The sequence below is a fragment of the Marmota monax genome, unplaced genomic scaffold (genome assembly GCF_021218885.2).
Source record: "Marmota monax isolate L192 unplaced genomic scaffold, Marmota_monax_Labrador192_F-V1.1 WCK01_AAM20220418_F8-fsc00075, whole genome shotgun sequence".
Lineage (NCBI taxonomy): Eukaryota > Metazoa > Chordata > Mammalia > Rodentia > Sciuridae > Marmota > Marmota monax.
The window spans coordinates 2,987,796-2,999,486 of record NW_026694772.1 but is presented as its reverse complement, the minus strand read 5'-3'; positions in this window follow the sequence as shown (position 1 = coordinate 2,999,486).

Below are 11,691 nucleotides of genomic sequence, written 5' to 3'. Positions count from 1 at the left end.
TAAATTATAGTGATTCCAAACCTATGACACTCTGACCCCTTGTGGTAGTTAATTGCAAAAGGTCTACACATTCATATATGCAGAGTGTTAATTTCACAGAAACTAAATAAAGGGTCTCATGAATATTTGTGCTAATAATTTAAATATTACTTGCTACTGTGATTAGTAAGATGAAATACCATTGCAAAGCATTTATATTAGAAACAAATCTTGCTTTCAATTAACAGAAACCCAATTCAAATGAAAAAGGAAATTGATGGGCCCATTTAACTGAAATGAATATGGATAAATCCAGGCATGAATAGATCTAGTGGCCCAAACTAAGAAAATGGGATCCATCTCTTTAAATATCTAAGCTTTATATACTGCCTTTGAGTTTTATTCCCATGTATTCTTTACCATTGTGGTGGTAGTTATCAGCAGCTACAAGTTTATATTAGCAAATCCCAGCAGTCCAGGACAGAAGGGATTTTCTCACTCTCAACAGTCCCAGCAAAGGTTCTGATATTATCTCAAATGGGGCATCCTATGTCCACCCTGATATAATCATTGTGGAAAGGCACATGGGATATTCTGATAGGCCAGGCCTGAGATACATGTCTATCACTAGAGCCAAGTGTGGTCAAAATCATACAACATGAATGGACTGAGAGTAGAAAAAGGAGGGATAATTCACCTGAGGAAAGTGAATGTACTGGGACTTCAATAAGGGGAAAGGATGCTGACCAGAAAAAATATGGAATATCGCACATTTTTTTCAACATGCGTGAATATTTTTTAAAATATATTTTTAGTTGAAGATAGACACAATGCCTTTATTTCATTTATTTACTTTTATGTGGTGCTGAGGATCAAACCCAGGGCCTCACATGTGCTAGACAAGTGCTCTACCAATGAGCCCCAGCCCCAGCCCCAACATGTGTGAATCTTAAGTATTGATTAAAAAAGGATTTTCAAATTTGAAAAAGCTGACAATCATATCAATTCTTTTTGGTAGAGAAGTATATGGCCTAACATAGATCAAATACGAGTATGATTCCTGAGATATCTGCTTTGGAACTTCTTGTTCTAGAAGTCACTCATGCAGTGAGTTTTCTCGGTCCATTAGGTAACTTCACAAAGCATTGCCTTCTCTAGGGAGCAGAAAACAGTATGAAAATAATATCTCATAAAGCACATTTTCAGCAAAATTTTCTTTCAGTTGAGATGTTTATTCCTGACTTGTCTGAGGTATCCAGGTGAGCTGCCTACAGAATATGTTGATGAATTTCATTAGTGCTAATTTAAAATTAGTTATGCACTCTACATTTGAAGGCTTTTACTCTTTTAACACTTCTTTCCATGATATTACTTAATGCAAAGTAATTTTTTGAGGTTAATTATTATGGTACACTCTAAATGAGCACAATTGTTGGAATCATTATGTACTCATGAGTGGCAAGGCCCCCCTTCCTTTCACTCCTGTATCCCTCTAGCTACTTGGATGTTCATTCTTCCATGAAAGGAAAAGCTATAGTGTTATAAAAGACCACTTTATGATTACTTTATGCATAAGTTTTTATATAAGTATGTGCTTTTATGATAAATACTGTTTTAAATCACTTTCAGCAATGTGAAGCATTGTGGTTTAAATTTCATATAAGGCAACACGAAGTGAGAGACTGTTGTTTATTCATCAAATCAAACTGTGGCCTCAATTACACTGAAATATTTGGACCCCTAAATCCTCTTCCCTAACAGTTTGCAACTAAATGGTTCATTCCTGGTGGTTCACTTTGTTATTAAAGAATATTCTGAGGAGGGTGGGGAGGAGAGGGAGGGAAGGGGGCATGAGCGTAGGAAAGATGGTGGAATGAGACATACATCATTACTCTAGATATATGTATGATTGCACTAATGGTGTGACCCTACTTCATGTACAACAAGGGAAGTGAAAAAGTATGTTACATTTGTGTAAAAAAAAAAAAGAAAGAAAGAAAAAGAAAAAGAAAAAAAAACCCTCCCATTAAACCAATCAGAGCCTTTACTTTAAATTTCCCCTTTTGTGGAAATTTTGTGTTCAGTGACAGTGGGTTTTCTTCTGACATTTTCCCATTGTTTTTGCCTTTAAGTTTACATCTCTAGGCATCTTATCAAGTAAATTCAGTGAAAAATGAGAAAAAGTGGTTGTTCCACCAAATTGACTGGTTGATTATTTAGACGGTTGATCCCATGACCCTTCTACATTATAAACATGAGTGTTTTTTGTGATCCCTGAACATGGCCTCTCTTGTTAAAATAAAGTAAATGGACTTGATTTTGGGAAAAAAATAGAATATTCTGATATATATTTTTTAATTTTTTTTAGTTGTTGATGGACCTTTATTTTATTTATTTGCATGTGGTGCTGAGAATTGAACCCAGTGCCTCATACATGCTAGGCAAGTGTGCTACCACTGAGCCACAACTGCAGCACAGATTCTGATATATTTTAACAAAAATATTGATCATTCCAAACAATAATGCAAGTGCCATCTGCAAAGAAATAACTCAAATTCACTTGATTTTTTCGTTTCCCTTTCCTTCTTTCTACCAATATTATTTAAATTGTATGATTTTTAAGTGACAAATAAAATTGCATATATTTATGGTATACAACATAATGTTTTAATATACATTAATAAAACATACATTTGGAAATGGATAAATTGAGCTAATTAACATGCATTACCTCACATACTTACTTTTTGTGGTGAGAACATTTAAAATCCACTTTCTAAAGGACATTCAACTATACAATACATTGGTATTAACTATAACCACCACAATAGAAGTGACCTTATTCCTCTTTTTTTTTTAAATATTTATTTTTTAGTTGTAGTTGGACACAATACCTTTACTTTATTTATTTTTATGTGGTGCTGAGGATCGAACCCAGGGCCTTGCACATGCTAGGCTAGCGCTCTACCACTGAGCCACAACCCCAGCCCCGACCTTATTCCTCTTAAACAACTGAAATTTTGTATTCTTTGACCAATATTCTCCCCACTTCCCCTCCCCCCATGTTCTAGCAAACACCACTGTACTCTTACTATATTCATTTCTACCTTCTATTTCCCTATTGCTTATTTACTATCTATGGTCAATTCCTTCCAATTTCACCTTTATTTCTATAATTCTGTCATTTTTTTAATACTCTACCATGTTCTGCGAACTCATATTTTTATCTTCCTGGTGTCTTTTCATCTTTTTCCTTGATCTCTCAAACTCCTCCTTTGTGACTTTTCTTCAAAAAGTCAATCATGTTCATTATATTTTTAAAAAATATAATTAGGTCACCAATATTTGCTCATCAAATGTTTGGTAACTATCATACATTGGGTGTCCTCAGAAGAATGCCCTAAAACAAGGATGTAAGGACAAGTTGATTATTTGGGGAACAATCCCAAGAAACACTGGTGTGAGGTTGGTAAACCAAGACAAGGAAGGGATGTCAGCCATTACAGTGTGCATAAAGAGCAGGTTACTACAATGGACAAGTGATCTTAAGCCTGCTGGAGTCCTCTAGGAGATTATATATAACAGAGATTCTCAAAGTTTAAAATGCATACAAATTACCTGAATCTCTTTAACAATACAGGTTTTCATTCAGCGCAGCTGAGATGAGGTTTGAGAGTACATTTCTAACAAGGTTATGATGAGTAATAAGGATGTAGAACTCATATCAGCACCAATTCTCATACTTACAAAGATGAGGCTTTGCTATCTGTTATTGATTGAGGTCTGTTCCTGAAGATAGAAATTACCTGGCACTTCTACCTTGTCCTGCATGTAGGAAAAGCAACCAGAGAAGTCACAGGGCCAGGTGTGGTGGCACACGCCTGTAATCCCAGTGATTTGGGAGGCTGAGGCAGGAGGATTGAGAGTTCAAAGCCAGTCTCAGCAACATCGAGGTGCTGAGCAACTCAGTGAGACCCTGTCAGTCCCCCTCAAAAAAAAAAAAAAAAAGTCACAGGGGTTTTCAGCACAAAGCTCTCCATGTGTTCAGGAGCTATGAGTCCTAAAGGTATCAAGCAGACACCAGTCATGTCTGTTGGTCACAATTTTCCTTGGCCCTTTTTTGTCTATACTTGGGATTGAACCCAGGGACCACTGGGCTATATCCCCAACCCTTTTTATTTCTTATTTTGAGACAGGGTCTCACTAACTAGTTGAGGCTGCCCTAGAATCTGCCTCAGCCTCCTGAGTCACTGGAATTAGAGGTGTGTGCCACCATGCTCAGTATAGTTTTCACTGATTGTAAGGCAATATCTTTCTGGTGAGTGTTCTTTGTGTGTTAGATTTGCTGCTTGATTGAACAAGTTTTTTGTATAACGTATTTGCCTTTTCTTTTTCTATTCTTATGGCATCAGCTGCCGATAGCATAGGAGATGAGGGCAGCTTCACAGTCCAAAGATTGAATCTCTGCTGTAATAAAGACAAATTGCTTCCTGCAATTTTTAACTCATTTGTATAATTCTTTTCATAACCCCTATTCTTATACTTCTCTGACCCAAACTGAATTTCTCAGAGCTTCTGCCACCAGGACAGTTGATCCAGTTCCTGCACCTATGGTCACAAACAATGGATATAGCTTTACCACATCCAAGTAAGTCCCTTACCTTCCTGAAGTATATTTTTTTCTGGAATTTTCCAAGAGTTTCCACTATTGGTCCCTCTCACCATTCTCAAGATTCTGTCCACTTCCTGTCTTCCTACACAACTTCAGCTTCCTGTATTAGACTTATAAAAATTCATATAAAATGAACTATTTATTGGGGCTGGGGATGTGGCTCAAGTGGTAAAGTGCTCACCTGGCATGTGCGGGGCACTGGGTTCGATCCTCAGCACCACATAAAATAAAATAAAGATGTTGTGTCCACCAAAAACTAAAAAAAAAATATTAAAAAACTCTCTCTTCTCTCTCTTTCTCTTTAAAAAAATGAACTATTTATATAAATACATAAAAAATATATTATTCATCTCCAGATTTCATTCAAAGTGGAATTCATGAAACATGTTTCCTTCTTCTTGCTTTTTTAATACTTCCAGGAGTTGAAAATAAAAGGTATGCACATTGTTAGTTTCCAAACAGATTAAACCATCTTATGTGCCAGGTAAATCACAATGCAATCAAAGATGTCTATGCCACTGCCTAACCCTCAACTTTCTCCCAATCATATATCTTGTGTTAAGAGAGCTTGGGAGCTGATGTGCTCAACTAGGAAAAGTTTTGCTCACTTCCTTGACTATCATTGTGGCATTGGTAAAAGCATTAAGTTTGTCTGAATTTTAATCTTCTAAATATGGAATAAAAATATTTAAATAATTCAGTATAAGAAATTGGAATGTAGATCAGAGGTAGAGTGCTGGTTTAGCATATGTGAGGTCCTGGATTTGATCCCCAGCACTGAAAAATTTTTCAATAGATGACATCTGTTGTTATTGTTTTCTTTTTAGTTGTAGATGGACACAATATGAGGATCGAACCTAGTACCTCACGCATGCTAGACAAGTGCTCTACCACTGAGCTGCAACCTCAGCCTCGTATATGGCATCTGTAATCCAACTCTGTTGGATAACATGTTGTAAATTTATAAATGTCAGATATACAAATATATAGATAGATAGAGAGAATCTACTTATTTAAGAGGATTTAGAGAACTGATTGATGTTTGTAGAAAACAATAGAAATGCCACTAAAATTTCCATTTAATCCCCCAAATAATACTAATAAGTATAGTTGTCAACAAAGTTTCATAAGTGTTCTCAAATCTTTTTTTTGGGGGGGGCAGGTATTTTTGGTCTTTATTATTATTAGTTTTTTTAGAAATACATGACAGTAGAGTATATTTTGATATAGTATACATACATGGAGTATAACTTATTCTAATTAGGATCCCATTCTTATGGTTGTACATGATGTGGAGATTTACTGTTGGGTATTCGCATATGAACATAGGAAAATTATGTCCAATTCATTCTACTGTCTTTACGATTCCCATCCCCCCACCCTTCCCTTAATTCCCCTTTGTCTAATCCACTGATATGCTGTTTACACATCTTCTGTGGACACACAGTAAATAATTTGCTAAACAAACAGCCTCATTTAATTCCAAATCCCATGCTTTTTTTCAAAGCCCAATGCACCATAGCATCCTTTCCCAAGAAGGTGACTTCTTCCAGAATCTATTTAATAACCACATGACTATCCTAAAAGGCTTCTCATATTTTAGGAGTCAACTAAATGTCTTCTTATTTAAAAAGGAGCCATCCCATCTAATGTAGCCTCCAGAGAATTCTCATTATTTGTCACAGAATCCATAGCTAAAAAGATTTTTTTTTTTAAAGTGGGGCACAGTAGCACACGCCTATAATCCTAGCAACTCTGGAGGCTGAGGAAGGAGTTCAAAGCCAGCCTCAGCAACTTAGCAAGGCAACTAGGCAACTCAGTGAGACCCGTTCTCTAAATAAAAATACAAAAAAGGTTGGGGATGTGCCTCAGTTGTTAAGTGCCCCTAAGTTCAATCCATGGTACAAAAAAATTTTAAAGAAAAAAAAATGGCTTGATAACTCACTCCATAAATTATTTTCATGAGGTCTTCCAGAAGACATGAACTAGATAGTTTCTCAACATCCCAGTAGTTATGTGAGATTATGATAATATAAAGGAGCACTTCTTTTATATCCTAGGATCTTCCATGTTTCCTTTGTTAAAAACAGTTAATTGAGGTATCTGACATTTTACAAATTGCTTATATTTAAAAACATATAAAAAATAAACTGGGGCTGGGGATGGGCTCAAGCGGTAGCGCACTCGCCTGGCATGCGCGGGGCGCTGGGTTTGATCCTCAGCACCACATTAAAAATAAAGATGTTGTGTCCACCGAAAACTGAAAAATAAATATTAAAAAATTCTCTCTGTCTCTTTTTTCTCTCTCTCTCTCTTAAAAAAATAAACTGTATAATACAATAAGTTTTAATACATCCAAGAAATCATGGCCACTACAAAAACTGATATATTCATCACTCTCAAAAATGATCTATTGGGGTAGAGATGTATCTCAAAGGTAAAATACTACCCTAGCATGTGTGAGGCCCTGGATTCAATTCCCAGAACTTGCAAGAAAAAAAAAACATTTATTTATTAAAAAAAGAATGGCTATACTTTATAGAAGGGTAGATTTCCACTCAAATGAAGTAATAATTTTATTATAATAATTAAATGTAACCTGAAAAAAAAACAACCACCAAAGATATGTGTTCATACTCACTTGAGATGTTCAGTGAGGTAGGGTTTTTAAATTAGTCAACATTCTTGAGAGTTGCACATATATATTATAGTTAACATATGATATATAATTGTATAAATAACATAATTGTAAAGAAATATATAATTATTATATTTTAAAATATACATTATCTTTCTTTCTGAGTCTCCTCCTCTCACCCTTCTCATCCTCTCTTTATATCTATGATCATCACAACAGCCTTGAAAAGGAAACTAAAAATTCTCATAAGAGTGATGATATTATCTATCTCACAGATTTTAGAGAACACCGGGTGAACTCATTGATTGGAAATTCTTTTGTCAATCAAAAAGTGCTATACACATAAATACTGTTGTACTGATACTAGCCATAGCAGCAGCAATAACAGCAGAAGCTAGATTCCTGGCAGCAGATAAAAACCAATCAGGAATAGAGACTTGTCTGCATAATTGTTGAAACAGTCAGAAGTTTATTTGTGTTAAGAGACTGCAGAGCTCCTGGGAAATATCTCATTTTGAGAATAGACAGAAGCACAGCGAATTTGACACAATAACAAAGCTACTGAAAATGACTAATTAATGCTGAAGCACCTGGAGACTATAGAAACCTAATATCAATCATAAAGATTTTCAACTAATACCAAAAGCTGTGGTCACTGAGAGACAGTAGTAATTCTGAGTACAGAGTGATGGCAGTCATTTGAACTCATCCCTCCATCTAAAAAAGATTCTTGGGGTGGGGGGGGGGCGGCTGGGGTTATGGCTCAGCAATAGAGCACTCGCCTCGCATATGCAAGGCCCTGGGTTCGATCCTCAGCACGACATAAAAATAAAGTTTTTTAAAAAGTTATTGTGTATAACTACAAAAAAAATAAATATTAAAAAAAAGATTCTTGGGTCCTTAAAAGAAAAAGTGGCTATAATGAAAATCTAGATTTTTTTTTAATGGCTGTAGAACATTGGGACACCTATATCACACTTTGGTATCCCTCTAACAAAAGACAACACAAAAAGTGGTGATTTATATCACCAAGAGGTATTGATACTTTAAAGAATCTAGGAGTATTTGAGTAATAATTGGACTAAAATACAAAAGTTGATAGGAGAGGGCTCCTAAACTAACAAATGTATAATTCAGAATGGCAGATAACACTTAACAGGGCTTGGTGGTGCATGCCCATAATCCCAGTTACTCAGGAGACTGAGACAGGAGGATTGTATGTTCAAGGCCAGCCTGGACAATTTAGAGGAAACTCTGTCTCAAAATCTTCTAGAAAGGGCTGGGGACATAGCTCAGTGATAGGGTGCTTGCCTAGCATGTACAAAGCCCTGGGTTTGATCCCTAATACTATAAAAAGAGAGAGAAGAAATAAACACAAAACTATTTTTAAAAATTATGCCAAATGTCTGTGCATGAACTACTTAAAACTATTTTTCTACTAAAAGTAATCTGCAGAACAGCAGAGCCATGTGGAGCACAATTTGAGTGACACTGAATTTGCAATAAGTGGTCCTGTTCTTTCACACACACACACACACACACACACACAGCATTACCCTCCCATTCTATAAACTTTTCTGTGTTGCTACACTGAAGTTCCCAGACATTTATATCTAATAGACATAGTTTTTCCAAATCTTCTATCCTTGGTGAGATAAGGGAAACGAAATGGCTTCTTCAATTACTTCATTTCTCATGAGTTTTTCTAAATTGTATTGCTAACAAGAAAAATGCTATAGTGCTAAAAAAATAAATAAATAAACAAGTCCATACTATAGCATCACATTGTTTTTCAGAATTCTCCTGGGGTGGGGTGGGGGGGCACTACCAAAAACACTATAAAAAAAAAAAGTACTGGAATGCAAGCCTTTGGTTGTTGGAAACCTGAAGTATCTTTTATATGGTTTCACTTTCTGAATGGCACTTTTTCTCCCCTCTAAACATGCATATCCCCATTGTAGGTCTACGTTAAGTTTAACAAGTGACCTTGTTTCTTTGAAGTTTTTCAGTCTTTGCTTATATCCCAGAAAACAATTACTATTATTTATAACTCAGAAATGGAGACGTACATTTATTATTATTATTATTAGTGGTAGTAGTAGTAGTAGTAGTAGTAGTAATAGTGATGGGGATTGAACCCAGGGCCTTGGGCTTGTGAGACAAGCACTTTACCAACTGAGCTATACCCCCAACCCCAATTTATTAGACATCAGCTATAATAAGCAAAAGTGATTCAAATTATTGTGCAAGCATCATGTCTTTATATGATTTTTTAATAAATGGCTTTCAGTTCTTAAAATCATTGAATCTTAAACCTAGAAGACACTTCAATAATTATATACTCCAATGTAAGTTTTTCAAAATCAACATTATAAATACAGTTTGTTATCATTAAAGATAATGGGTGGCAGGGGCTGGGGTTGTAGCTCAGTGGTAGAACACTTGCCTAGCATGCGTAGGGCACTGGGTTCAATCCAAAGCACCACATAAAAAATAAAAACAAATAAAATAAAGGTATTGTGTCCATCTACAACTAAATCTTTTTTAAAACAAAGATAATTTGGAAAATAAAAAACAGATCCAAAAAATTATGCCTAGTTCCATTAGCAATAAAATTACGTAGACTACTGTGTGTTACTTCTTCCAGCCTACTTTCTATGCAAAGGTGACTTCATTTTAAAAATATAAACATTAAATTATGCTGGAGATACAAAATCATGTATTGATTTTTCACTTAATATTATAGCATAATCATTTTTTAAAGAGAAAGAGAGAGAGAGAATTTTTTAATATTTATTTTTTAGTTTTCAGCAGACACAACATCTTTGTTTGTATGTGGTGCTGAGGATCGAACCCGGGCCGCACGCATGCCAGGCGAGCGCGCTACCGCTTGAGCTACATCCCCAGCCCCGCATAATCATTTTTTACACTATGGTGTAATATTCACAAATAGTACTTTACATAAATTTGCAAAATACCTCACTTAATGCTATATATAAACTACGTAAACATTCTTCTTTAATTGATATTTAATCATACATTAATTGTTGATGATCATAAATTACACTGAAGTTAATAAATGATCTTACTTATGCTATATCATTTAAATTATGTATTTTATTTTGTATAGCTGCTATATTTTTCTTCACTCTACAAATAGAATAAAAATTAAATTTTAGTCCAACCTTGTAAATTCCATCAAGTCAATTTAAATAATTTAAATAGTTGTATTTGGATGACTTTAGATTTTAGATCTTCTTCAAATCTACTATTGTTTCTAAAAAGTCTTTAGGGTTTACTTTTCCTCCTGGCATTAGGCAAAGAATATGGAGTCCACAAGATGGTGTTGGTCTGTCTTCATCTCTAGGCTATGTATTTGTTAATTAGCTTGATTTAATTATTCCACAAAATAAATATGTATCAAAACATCACATTGTGCTTAATAAACAAATAATATATGCAATTATTATTTGTTAGCTAAAATTAAAAAATAATACAGTAAAAGGAATTATAGGAATTTTTATTTTTTATTAGTACATTATAATTATACAGAATAAGGAAATTAATTATGCTGAATTATAAGAATTTGTAAAAGTTTTTTCCCTCAAACAGTGGCACATGCATGTAATCCCAGCAGCTCAGAAGGCTGAGGCAGGAGAATTGCAAGTTCAAAGCCAGCCTCAGCAAAAGTGAGGCACTAAGCAACTCAGTGAGACCCTGTCTCTAAATAAAATACAAAAAAGGGCTGGAGGTGTGGCTCAGTGGTCAAGTGCCCCTGAGTTCAATTCTTAGTCCCCCTTCTAAAAAAAAAAAAAAAAAATATATATATATATATATATATATATATATATATATATAGACAGAGAGAGAGAGAGAGAGAGAGAGAGATGCATTTGCAAATATGTCAAAATGACTCTACCATTATGTATAATATAATGCACAAAAAATCAAATCAAATATATTGATGTGTTTTCCTTTTTTGTATTTATATTATGTAACTTTTGCTTTATTTGTGGGAGAAAGCTTGCAAAATAGCCAGATTTCCAGCAACATTCATTGAGAGAGAGAAAGACAGAGACAGAGAAAGACAGAGAGGAGGCACCAAAATAAGAGGGATAAATGAAAAAGAAGCACCAACATTATAAAGATAATTAACACCCAGCAACTTTAACAAGTTAGGCAAAATGGAAAAATTCCTAGGAAAGTATAACTTGCCAGAATTGATTTGAGAACATATTATAAGCATGGATAGTTCCATTAATATTAAAGAAATTAAAGCACTAATTTAAAATCTTCCTTTAAAGCAAACATCAAGCTCAGAACAGATCATGCTAATCTCATTCAAATTTTCCCAAGAGGATATGAGAAGAAAAAGGATTTCTCCCCACAATTAACCTTGCTA